The sequence below is a fragment of the Phasianus colchicus genome, chromosome 8 (genome assembly GCF_987193195.1).
Source record: "Phasianus colchicus chromosome 8, bPhaCol1.hap1.1, whole genome shotgun sequence".
NCBI classification, from domain to species: Eukaryota; Metazoa; Chordata; class Aves; order Galliformes; family Phasianidae; genus Phasianus; species Phasianus colchicus.
In genome coordinates this window covers 30425580-30438127 of record NC_143443.1, presented here as the reverse complement: position 1 = coordinate 30438127, position 12548 = coordinate 30425580, and the positions used below count along the sequence as shown (strand labels likewise).

Below are 12548 nucleotides of genomic sequence, written 5' to 3'. Positions count from 1 at the left end.
CTGGTCTTCACAGTGGCAATGGGCCACATTGTTTGATTGCTGCTGCTTGCCTGATGCCAGCTGCATCACTGATCGACAGCACTGTTAAGCAGCTGGGAATAGAAAGCTATCTCCAACTGTTTTGTCAGCCTTGCAGAAGTGGTGGGATGTGCATAGGTAGGAACAATAACTGTGGCAGTCTCCAGTGAATAGTATCTTTGTTTCTAGTCTGGAGTGCTCTCTTAGCTGTCTGGCATCTCACAGAGCTGGTTACATTGCACAGGAAAAAAATAGGTAGATGCTTGTCTGAGCTGTGGGGCTAAAAGTTCGCCTACAAACTAATGGTGTTTCAGCTGTCTACTTTTTGTAGCAGGTATTTACTTTAGGAAGGTGATTGTGTCAGAACACTTACAATTACCAGCTAGCTGTTACTTTAGGAACAAATTACTTAATGTGATCTCTTGGTTGATTTTTCTTGCCTGATTGAAATCTTCGCTCATTATGATAGGGTAGCCAAACCCTAGCGCTGTTACAGATATGGAGTGATGCAAAAAGCTGGGGGATCATGCCCCCTCTCCCTCACATTCCTGAGTGAGACTGATGGTAACCAGACAGCTGACTTCTGGATGAATGTATGGGACTGACACAGGCGCTGTTACCTTAAAGTCCATCTCTGACTTCCACCTCCAGGAGCTGCATCTCTTCCAGAGAGCAGGCCAGGAAGGTCCACTACTGAAGGTGGAAGTGCTGAAGTGTCAGGGGCTTCAGCTCTTTGATCCTTGTTATCCAGTGTCCTCAGATCTTGCCTTAGAGAGAGAATAGGCTGCCAGGAGAGAGGTGTGGAATATTTCATATCCCAGCTTGGGTAAACATTAGCTTCTGTGGGAGTAGCTTTATTTCTGGATTTGTTATGCTTGGTTTGTCTTGCTGGTTTTAAATATTTGTACAAGTGACTAGAGCTATGCAAACTGTGCCTGAAGGAAATGTGAAACAGAGGACAAGAATTAACTGGGGGTACCAACATTTATCAGTGTCTTAACCAAAAATATTGTGATGGGAACTGAAGAAATTACTTTCCTCTGACCTGGAGAGACAAGTGTCTAGGGAATGTATTAGTCTGACACAGAAGCTAGAGGTGAAAGTCTGTTTGAATAGGCTTATAATTTACAGTGTCTTTCAAAGCACTAATTTATTTGTGTTTAGACCTACCAGTAGGTAGGGAGAGTGTTTGTGAAGTTACTGATCAGACATGTTGGCTTCTGCTGCTGTTTTTATTGTCAATATTTACCTTGACTTTTTTTGAGCGGTAAAGATTTATAAAATCTGTGGTAGCATCTGAACAGTTGTGCAGATGTGGTTGATGCAATCTGTCTCATAATCCAGTCCTGAGTGGCATTACAAATGCTCATTGCCATTCACACGATGCAGCAGAGTTTATAACCTCTCCTACAGTGGACAAGTTAGGGCAATTTTGTGGGGATTAAAAATACCTAAGTTTGGGGTGTGCCACCCTACCAAACATGTAGTTTCCTATCATACGTACCAAATCACAGGGTTGTACCTCCACATGAATACAAGTAATGTCTTTTAAATTCATGGATTCCTTCCTGTCAGCTGCTGCAATGGAAGACAATGCTTTATTGAGGAAAAATATAATACTGTCAAGTGGAATACTCTGAAAAGCAGAGACCTCTCAATATGCAGGAAATAGAAGTGGTGGGGATAGTAGCTCAGAGTGAAAGTATCCCATGTCCTGTATTTGGGGAGTTGGATTAAAAGAGACCTTTAAAGGTCATCTAGCTCAAACAACTCTATGATCCTACTTGTCACTACTGTCACACCAGTGGCTCTTTAATTTTTCTTTCAATTCTAAGAGGGAAGATAACGATCAACTGGGTGCTATTCTGGGGCACTGCAGAAGTAAGGCTCTCCCTGCTTTGTTCCTTGTTCCTTAGGTCATCAGTTCTGCCACCTAAATCTCTATTTTGATGTTACTCATGGTTTTGGTTGAGTGGTTGTCTCCAGTGTGTTCACTGATTACTTTGATTACAGGTGAACTGAAATCCCACTCAGCAATCGGAAGCATTTCCTATTGTTTCATGAATGCTTAAAGGAATTAAAGTTAAAATATGCTGCCAAGTAAAGAAAGACTTAGCAGCCTGCCACCCCCTTGCAGCAGCATGTGGCTCTTTGAGCCCCAAGGGGAACCTCAGCTCACACCCCCAGCTCTCCGAAGTATTCATGTTATAAACTGCTGCAGACACTTCTTTGAGCTGACAAAAGCAAATCCTACTGAAACTTGCAGTGTATGAAGGCAAGAGATTTTCCACCTCCATTCTTGCAAAGCAGAACATCTCCTGCAGCCTCCCCTGTCTCAATCAATGAGCTGGTCTTTATTCACTGGCATATGTGCAAATACTCCTCCAAGGAAAACATGCAGGTTTCAGGAGACAACACTTGACAAAAAGAGCAATGTCTTTTGTCTCTCTCTTCCAAATGAATTTGCGAGCGTGAGGAAAAGATGCCTTCAGGAGGTTTAAAAATAGTTCTCATAGCTGGAATTTTTTGTCCGTATTCCTACATAACCTCATCTTCTTTTCTATGTTTAAAAAAAAAAGTGCAACTGGAGACAAATAGCAGGAGCAGCATGTGTTATCTGAGAACAATTTAACATGAAAGCATTGCTATCTAGCAGCGTTGGGAAATGGTATCTTGGTATATCCTGATTTTTAAAGCTACTTGTTCTGGCAGACGTTTTGCTCGAGATGAGCACTGTAGTTATGATTAGAGTATAATTGGCATTATTCCACAGTTTTCCCTTTCGTATAGCACATCATGCTAATCACACCGTATTCCATTTTTCAATAAAAGGTCAGCAGTTCACTGTTTGTGCAGAATGTGCAATTTAAACTTCATGTCTGTCATTAGAGAGAATCTAGGTTTGCTGTATCAAATGAGGTTGTCATAGAAACTAGACCCGAGATCTCTGTTTACAGCCTTTGGAGAATAAACACTTTGCATTTATTTCACTGAAAAAAATAGGTGAACAATTAAATAAGGTTTGAAAACAAAACCAATAATGGCCCAGAGAGGGATGTAATTCATCAAAAATCAATATATGTTATGCACCTGGTAAACTCTAACCATTCAAGCAGTTGACTGACAGCAATAGAGGAATATTTCCCAGGGGAAGTAAGGGAGTAACTGATAGTGTATCATAATGCCCGGAGCAGAATTAATTTAAATTTGCTAATAACTTTTTGTTTCAGGAATTACAGCACTGAGGAATATTTAAGTTTTGCTTGATGTCAGGTAAGGCTTTCTTTTTGTGCTGGCACTATGGATGTTTTTCATAGCACTGGGAGATATTTTAGGGTGTGGGGTGTAACATTCCATATCTTCCTGTCATAACGAAACTTTTTCTTGTGGATTATATCAAGGTTTATGGGCATTCTAAAAATATCTCTGGTATCTGCAGCTTCATTAGTGAGCCAAAGGGCTTCAGCTTTCTTAACACCAGTGCTTGAGCTCCTCCTTTTGTGATGTGTTGTTAACTTGTATAGAGCTCACTTGTGTCATGCAGTGATATTTAGTAATGTTTCAGAAAGGGATTAGAGAAATATGTGGACAAAGATGGCTTTTATTTTTATTGTACAGTAAAATCACTGAGGCAATCAGTCTCTTCTCCTTGAGGCATAATCTTATTTCCAGCTGGTTGTTTGTGTAGGGATTTTGTCAATGACATTGCATTGCTCTACTGATAAGATGAATCATGCAGATTGTGTGCCTTATGAAGCATCTGAACACTGTCTGATGTCCACGTGTGCAGTCTCTTAAATATAGGTGAACAGTTTGCCTTCTCCTTGACTAAAAAGGTGCCTCTCAAACAGGGGGCCGTGGCCAGCTTCTGAGAACAAGGTGGAGTAGGAAAATTAAGCTAACATGGAAAGCTGGCAAATCCGCAAACTGAAGGGGAAAAAAATATTTTGCTTCTGTGTTAAAGCAAACACTTCTCTCTCTGTGCAAGCATCGCCTGGGTTCTTCCAGGTGGGAGATATCCATGCTTCTCTTCTTGTGCTGTAGAACAAGATTGTGAAATGTGTTGCTTTCAGCTGTTCGCTGCAATGAACTTGTCTGTGTGTTTGCCAGCAGTGAATGTAATCTGTTAGTCCTCAAGGGCTGTTCCTGATGTCTCATTCTCCTTGGAAACAAAGGGACAGCTCTGCAAAGAGTCACCTGCACTGTCATGCTTCTGGCCTTTCAGGGGTATAGATTACCCAGTGTTCAAGCCCTGAAATGGCAATAGCAACGAATATAAACACCAGAACTATCAGTGTGTAAGGCTTCAACTGTGAGCAAGGCCCTCTTTTTTTTTTTTTTGGTGTATGTGCTTTCTGACCAATACAAAGGTGTTCATGTAGTTCTGTAAACACTGCTTCTCTACCTTTTCAGAACAAAAAAAATCTTTCTCTGCTTGATGTGTTTGCTCAACAGCACAAACTTCCCTTCTAATTATCTGCTCTATTTGTGGTGGTTGACCTCAGCTGCAGCAGTAACGCAGAAGGTCTGTGAATCAAGCCCTGCCTTGTTGAACTGCCATTGGGACAATCTTTATGATAGAATATAATGTGATCCTGCCCTAAGATAGGCCTTGAAAAGCACTTTCTGTTATGCCTGTGCTGATGCTGGGATTCACAGCCTTGCACTTTGGTGACTGGCACTGCATCAGTTAAAAGAATGAGAAACTCATTACCCATAATAAGTTGTTTATTCTGGTCTTAAGCTTCCCTCAGAACTTCTGCCTGTAACTGTGCCATGTTAGCACAGGGGCCCCAAGTGCATGGACACCTTCAAACGGAGAAGCAAAATCAGTGACAGGGGCTCACAGTGTCTTCACTTGACTGAGCAGCCTGAAAGGCTTGGGAATACCCCGGGGACATCTGCCAGTGCCTGCTGGCTTGGAGCTAAGCTGTCAGTGAGCAGAGTGTGTAGTCCTGGAGCTGTGAATGGGGAAGGTTGCCCTCCTTTTCTTGTGTTAGTTTTTAATATATTCTGCTTGTAGCACTTTAATTTTAGCATGTCACAAAAACTTAGGTTGATGGGCATATGCCAAACATTCCTGTTAAGGTGGGAAACCTTTCTCCAAAAGGAATTGCCCTGCAGTTCCTGATTGTCCTTCCCTCCAGCCTTGCCTCACCTTGTATTGCAGCATGAGAGGAGCAATCTATCAGCTGAGCTAGCTGGGGAGCAGGACAGGTAGATCTGCAGAGAGTAGAGCATGGTGTACCCCATTGACCATGGTGGAAGAGCCTTGCTACCATGCCTGGGCTCCTGCCTCTTCCATGAGTACGGCAAAGGGCAACCCTGATAAATGTGGATGGCTGTGCTGACATCTGAGGGGGATTTAAGGAGGTAATATTGCCTACTGAAGTGGAAGAAAGCATTTCTTTGTGGTGTGATCTGCCTTAGTGCTGAAGGCATGCATCTTGAGGCATGGCAAATGCAGGTTTCAGGCCACTTCTTGCTTATGTTCCTGGAATCCTTCTCCCTACTACTCCCTGGTATTCATAGTTTCCTGCCATGTATTTTTTCTTCCAGTTGTCAAGCTCCATGCATCCTGTTCTTCCCCCTGTTGTTAGGGGAATACCTGCTGTTACTGCACTGATCTCTTGTGTTGCACCAGTTCTGTTCAGTGATGAAGCTGCTGTCTCTGCTTAGGAGGTATTTTTTCTGCTTCTGCATCCATTTGCACTTGGCTTGTGCTGGACTGAATACACTAAGTGAATTGTAGCCTGGGCTATGCATTTTGTTTATGTGGCAGTTATGAGGTCTGAGGTAGTTTTCAAAGTTATGAGTGTTTTTTTTTTTTTAAAGTCCAGAGCAAGCTTTCTTCCACAGATTGAATGAAAAACGAAAATGTTACAGCTTCTTCATCTGTCCAGGTCTTTTGAGCAAGCCAAGGGATTTTTTTAAGGGATTCTATGACTTACACTCTTAATAAAAACACTTTGTCATGGAGGCAGCCTGAATCTCAGCAGGTGTCCTTGTGCTAGCCTCCTGTCCTGCTGCTGCTTCAGGTCACTGGTGTGCATGGGAACATTGATGGAATAATGGAACCAAAACTTTTTGAAGCCTCTGCTGGAAATTTTTGTTATGGGTGGACTCTGTCTCCATTGGAAGATGTGAAAGAGCAGGACTGGGCTGGCTTGGCTGGGTGTGCTGCTTGGAGCAGACTGGCACTGCCTGAAGCACTGCATGTGAAGGTCAAGGCTGTTGGCTATTGCATCTTGGTGACAGAGCTTAATTACTCTCAGCATCCAAATCTTGCCAGAAGTCTGCGATGCCTATGACAATGGCATGGTTATCTGTTCTGTGAGGAACCAAGCTTAATCCATAGAGACCATACGCTCACACACGGCAATGTGTTATTTGTCATATTCACTGCACCCACTCCTCTGTGACCTCCTGTTCTTCATCTGTATCTCCCTATGCACAATGGGGATGGAAGACTTTCTGTGAGTCCACGTGGTAATCTATCCCTCCCTCACCTCCAATGGATGCGGTGAAGAAAATAAAAATAAAAACTCAGTGCCTACTGTTTTCTTCCCCTAGTTCTTAGGTATTTGATTCAGTTGCTCCAAAGTGTAATAAGATTATTTGGATCCTGTTTTACAATGTTTTTAACTTTACTGACTGCAAATGGCCCATCTTGAATACCTGAGCTGAAGCTCACTTCTTTGATGGGATTGAAGATGGAAAGTGAAAAGGCAGCTGAAAGTTATGAATGGAGTTCACAGTTCAGAGAAAAACTGTCTCTGCAAATGTGGAAGGACTAGGATATAATGTTACAGTTACTGCTGCCTGCATTAGAGCCAAAGCTTTTAATGTTTTTTAATTTCTGATTCTCTTTATTATTTTTTTCCATGTTTTGAATTTAAAGAAACAAACAATACACATGGAGATGTTCAGTCTATCACAAGGATTCTTCTTCAAGAGAAGGTAATTCAGAACAACCAGTGCTTGGTAAAACTATGCACAGAGCTCAGCAGTTAACAGTTCAGTCCCCATCTTGGGCCAGTGGATTTTTTTTATAGTCAGTGCTGGCAGAAGATGATGGGGGGAGAAGAGGGCAGAGGCTGCTGCTGCTGTTTTTAATTTCTCGTTTACTATCAGGCAGCACCATATGGAGAAGAATGGAGCATATAGAGGAAAGAGGGATGGATGGCATTTCTTTTGTTGAGATTCCTGTAGAAGTAAGGGAACATGAATATTTTCCAGGTAGCTTGAGCCTTGCCAGGGAAGCAGCATTTGTGATTGCTAATGGTGATGAGGTTGTTTTTCTTAATCAAATGTGTGGGCTTTTGGATTTTTTGTTATTCTTAATTTGATGAGTGACTTATGCCAGTAATATTTTCTGTGATGTCAGTGCTTTCTGTTTTTAGTGCTCAGAAGGATGCTAGGCAGTTGTCACAACCAAATATTACTTATTTGGAGACTCTGTAGGATGCCCAGGAATCTGAATGCCTCTAAAGGAGACACTGCTGCTTTGACTAATTGTGCAATGACACTTTTCCTGCCAGTTGCATCTTATAATCTCTGACTGCCAGCAGACCTGCGGTGAATGGAGATGTTTTCTGTTGCTTGGCTGATTTTATTCTGACCTCTCTTCCACCCACAGGTTGCATCACCTTTCTTCCAATGATTACGCAAAGGCAAAAGCTTTACACATTAAAAGCCAAGGCCTTTGAAAATGGGGAGAGAATGGGGGAAGAGTCTGACAGGAGTGATGACCTCCTTGAAGAGTATCTCATGGTGTAACTTTTGCACAGAAGATGCTTGAGATCTGGTGTGAGCCCTTAGCTCCTCTCTAGCATTTGGAAGACACAAAAAGTACAAGTCTGAAGGGAGGCTTGGGACCAGCTTCTCAATTAAGCAGCCCTTGAGAGCCACTTTGGAGCTATGACATCCAGAGCTTAACATTGTGCCTGGTCTGTGTGAGGGTTTGTGTACGGGGGAAGCAATACCACAAAGATGTTCTAGTGCCTGGCAATGAGACTTAAGGTTGTGTTCATTCAGGTGTGGGACTCAGAGCTCCATCTCTCAGTGTCCATGCTGGTTGGGTGCCTCCCCAGCCCTTGGAGCAGCTAATGTTGTTGGCATGGCTGCTTCAGCTTCCCTCCAACCTTAGCTCAGCATGCTGCAAGCATTATTTGCCAACTTCTCCTTCAATAGGGATTAGTCCATCTTCCTGTTCCTTGTGTGTAGGTCATGGTTTCATTGCTGTATGGCTGTGATCTCAGGACTCCAGCTCTTAATCACATTTTAGGACTACTCATCCAGAATGGATTTGCAATGCAGTTAGAAGAGTGAAGTCACTAAACCTCACATAAGAAATGCTTGTCTTGGTACAGTTCTGATATAGCAAGAGACTTGATTTCCAACAACTGGTCTTCCTTTAGAAGTTTTACCTTCATCTGTCCTTGAGATCATCAAAATGTACTCCACAAAGGTGGACAGGGGTTTTGAAACAGGCTAGTGTGCTGGGGCTCCTGTCTATCCTAAGCATTTGGGACCACTGAGCAGCTGCATCTACTTATGGATGTTTGTAAGAGCTTTTGAAAGAGGGTGAGAAAATGCCGTGATTGGTTTTATGCTTTTGCTATGCCTATACAGTGTCTGTAAATTTGAAAGGAACTTGGAAAACCCTCAGTGGATGGTGTTGGTGTAGGAGTGAGTGCCTGGTGCTCTTCACAGGTGTGGACTGGGGGGAATGAGCCCAGAAAGTATAGGAAGCTGAGTGGTGTGGCTCCAAGCCTGCCCTGGGTGGTCCTGCAATGCTTCCAACAAGACACAATCCTTCTCCTCTGTTCTATGGCTGGGACTCTCTCCAGCAGAGCCTGGCACATGCCTTGATTGTAGGGACATGCTCAGGTATCACACACCACGATACCTGATGTGTACATTTTTGAAGGTGAGGGAGATCTGAGCTGAATCTCTCAGTATTTGGCAATGTGAATCTATTAAATTTGCTGAGAAGTGTTTAGCTTCAACTCTCAAACTTCTAAATTTGTGCAGAAGGCAGACTTCCTTAGGCTTGTTGTTGGCTTCCCCCACCCCAGGCATCAGGCACAGCTTGTGGCCATGGGGAACAGACAGTGAGGAGGGAGAGGAGAATGGAATGAGGCCTCCAAGCAACTGGTGAGGAGTGAGAAAGATGACCTTGAACTGAAGGGGTCGTTATTCTATTTCTTATCTGAACTTAGCTGGATCAGGTCTGGCTGCAAATGATTCTCTTCTGCTGGTTGCTCAATGACCTGTGTGAAATGCAGTTGACAGATTTAGCTGTCATGTTGCCAAGCCTTCAGGCTCCCTGTGAGTAACACAGTTCTGGCCCATGCTGTGCAGAGCCTCTCTCACTGCAGTGTGAGGGACTGCTTAGTTTCCATGATATTTTGGGGGAGGAATACTGTTTTCTACCCTACACATGATTCACAGTTGAGCGAAATACATTGCCACAAGATCATGGTCTAAGTTTAGGCTGTAGTTTGCTGCACGCAACTCATGAGACTGCTTTCATACAACTCTCATTCTTCATTAAAGATAGCACTGTACTTTTTTGGCATAATATCGAGCAGCTTGGTTATGAACCTGAATCTGCACATGGTGAAGTTTCCCCTGAAGCAGAAAATCTTGGGTGATTCTGTGCTTCAGGCTCACCACTTGCTGGTGACTTTCCAGTGGTGTCACCAGTGGGATGCACATACAAGAGCAGTTCAGCTGTTGAATTCCATCAGGTGCTATTAGAGGGAGACTGCAGTACTGAGATGGGACTCTGGGTATTGTCAGCATTAGTTTTACTGTGGTGCTTTCCATGTTTCATGTGGAAGCATGGAAAGGTTGTGTTTTTAGGACAGGCTCTGTAGGAAATAGGCTTCTTGTGTGCCTCTGAACTTAAGATCTGCTTGGATAGGATATGAAAGGATCTGGGAATAAACTTTATTTTTTCAATGCAAAAGGAAGCTCTCTGTTCGGTGCAAGTTTTGACTTGGAAACAAGGCATGAGGTGTGTCTGAGGCATTGCGAAGGAGCCTCTGGTGTTCAGGGCTGACTTTCCCTCTGAGCTCCATTGGTTCAGTTACATTCAGATACTCCCATTCAGGGGATGTTTACCCTAATACAAAGTGAATTTGCATCTTATTTCCCATTCTTTCTTCCAGCGCTACTGTATATGTCATTCCCCTGAGACATGTACATGACCTCTGATGTGATTGAATCACCCTGTTAGGCAGTGAGTCTTTGCTGCATTTTGCTACAGATCAAGTAGGTCAGCACTTTCCCCAGTAGTGAGGTGTTCTCCACAACTAAGACATACGATATGAGCAAAAATCTTATCACAAGATGTGCAAATTTCTTCCCTGTGAAGTGTGGGCACAGCTTGCTCTCTGCTCTTTAAGTTTCAAACAGCTATGGGTTTAAAAAAAAAAAAATGCAGGTGGCAGACTACCGAAGGAGTAGAAGGAGCAACAGGGTGCAGAGAGGTTAAGCATGTTGGCTTTGCATCCTGAAAGATCTCTAATGTCAGAAGAGCTGGCTGAAGAGACGTAGATTGCAATGGGCAGACTGTGGAGTCCAACCCTATGGAGCCCCACGTTTGCCACCTTCTTGTTGACTACTTCTTCCTCTTCCCTGGAAGTTGTCATGAAGCGAGATGAATGGACAAAATTTTTCCTCAGATGTTGCTATATTGAATGCTTAATTTAGCAGTTGCTTTGGCAGTCCCTCAGTGCCCAAAGCTGCCAAAAGAAACCTCTGTGTTGAGAGGGGAAAATGAGCAGGTCAAAAGCTTCATTAGCGTACAAGTCCATCAGTTGTGAATAGGGAGAAAGGGGAAGCCCTTTGCTTTCCTGGGGCTCTGTAGCAGGTTTTCCTGCCTTGTATCCTTTGCTTTTGCCTCACCTTGGAGTTGTTTCTGTTGACCCCAGTGTAGCTGTCACGCAAACATAAATTGGATGAGAGCTAATTAACTGTCAAAACCCAGGGCTAAAGACAATAAACCTCTGCTTCACCTCCTGGTGGGTTTTAGTCTTTTCTCTTTGATGTGACAGCTTGTCCTCCGTTTCTCTCGCAAACAACTCACCATTGCAGAGGAAATGCAATACAGCAAGGCAATCACTTATTGCCAGTGACAGCAAATAAACATGAAAAATGAGCTTTGAAACGCTAAAGGACAATGATCAGAAAGGTTTCTTCTTTCACCCTAAATCATGATGTTTAGCACTCCGCTGTAGTATTATAAGTTATTTATAAGTGTCTTGGCTTGTTTTTATACAAAGATAAATAATGTTTTTAATCAGATGATAAATGTACGTGGTCTGTGTGTGGGGGGGGGGAGCACGTGGGGGAAAATCCAACCTAGTCTGAGTGTAATGTACAGATATTGGTAAGGTGCCTCCCATAAACAAAAATATTATTGCCTGGCATTTGCTTCTGGGCATGTAGAAACCAGGCATGTTTATATTACAGGAAAACTAATCAGAGTTTCTGATGGAACAATTTTTTTTTTGTCAGAAAAAGCAGTTTCATCAAAATCAGAATATTTTATTGAGAAGTGTCAATTGCACAGATACTTTTCAACAGAGGAACATTTTGTTTTGCTCTGCTAAGATAAAATCCTTGTTTCAGTGTTTGCTTGGATTCTTAACATAAAATATTGATATACATTAAGAAGATTTAATTTCTTACATTGCTGCAATGCTCCCAAAATACATGCTTAAATGTATCAATATAGATCGGTTCAAACTGGGAGTTTTTGGATTGTCATTTCATGAGAAAACATCGTTTTTTTTAGTTCTGAGTCAGAGTAGAAACATGCCATGATGTCAGTTTATCATATGATAGAAAGTGTTTTTTACTCCACTCCAATTATAGCATTTGGATTTTGAAATGCAAAGGAGCAGAAAGAGGAGGCAGGAATAAGATGTGTTAAAGCAAATTTTTTTCCCTCCCTACATGTACACACAAATCAGCTTCAGAAAACTCAGCATTTTCCAGTGTTGGAATTGGAAACCTGGCTGGTTGTTATTTTCATACTAGTGCAGGCACATTCCTTGCTGGGCCCTCTGACTTTATTTCATCTGGGAAAGCTTAGTCTCCAAACCTGAACACTGGGCTCAGGGTACAATCCTATTGAAGCACTATTTCCTGGTTTCTCACTTCTACTCAGGAAGGTCTGAGATCCTTCTGCTGATGGAATATTTAGAAGGAATGGAAGCTACTGTAGTCTGTAGGCTCTGGAGTTCCCTGCTGTCTTTGGGTACTTGGGATTCCCCATACTTGTGTCTCCTATGGCTCTGAATCAAGCAGCCTCAGTGTCTCTCACCAGTTTTGTGTGAAAATCTCTGAGAGATTGGGTGGGAACCAAATTGAACTGGATTTGCAAAACCATGTTCACTTCTGTTAAAGTTGATGGTAGAAAAATGAGGATATAAACTCTCTCCCAAGCAGCAAAGTGTTCATCTGCTGTGCTAGCAGACTTCGTTAAATGTGATTCCGGAGTCTTCTACATACTA

At 42.7% G+C, this 12548-nt stretch overlaps 2 long non-coding RNA genes across 2 annotated transcripts in view; both read left to right on the top strand.

Moving 5' to 3' along the window:
- LOC116231585 (uncharacterized) overlaps positions 1-12548 on the top strand; it is an 89239-nt gene that overhangs the window by 23832 nt on the left and 52859 nt on the right. The gene's annotated exons all lie outside the window — the stretch shown is intronic.
- LOC116231586 (uncharacterized) overlaps positions 1-12548 on the top strand; it is a 42157-nt gene that overhangs the window by 13817 nt on the left and 15792 nt on the right. The window contains exon 2 of the long non-coding RNA XR_016468869.1: positions 3249-3291. This is a non-coding gene — a long non-coding RNA (uncharacterized LOC116231586). The remainder of the gene's footprint in view (positions 1-3248; positions 3292-12548) is intronic.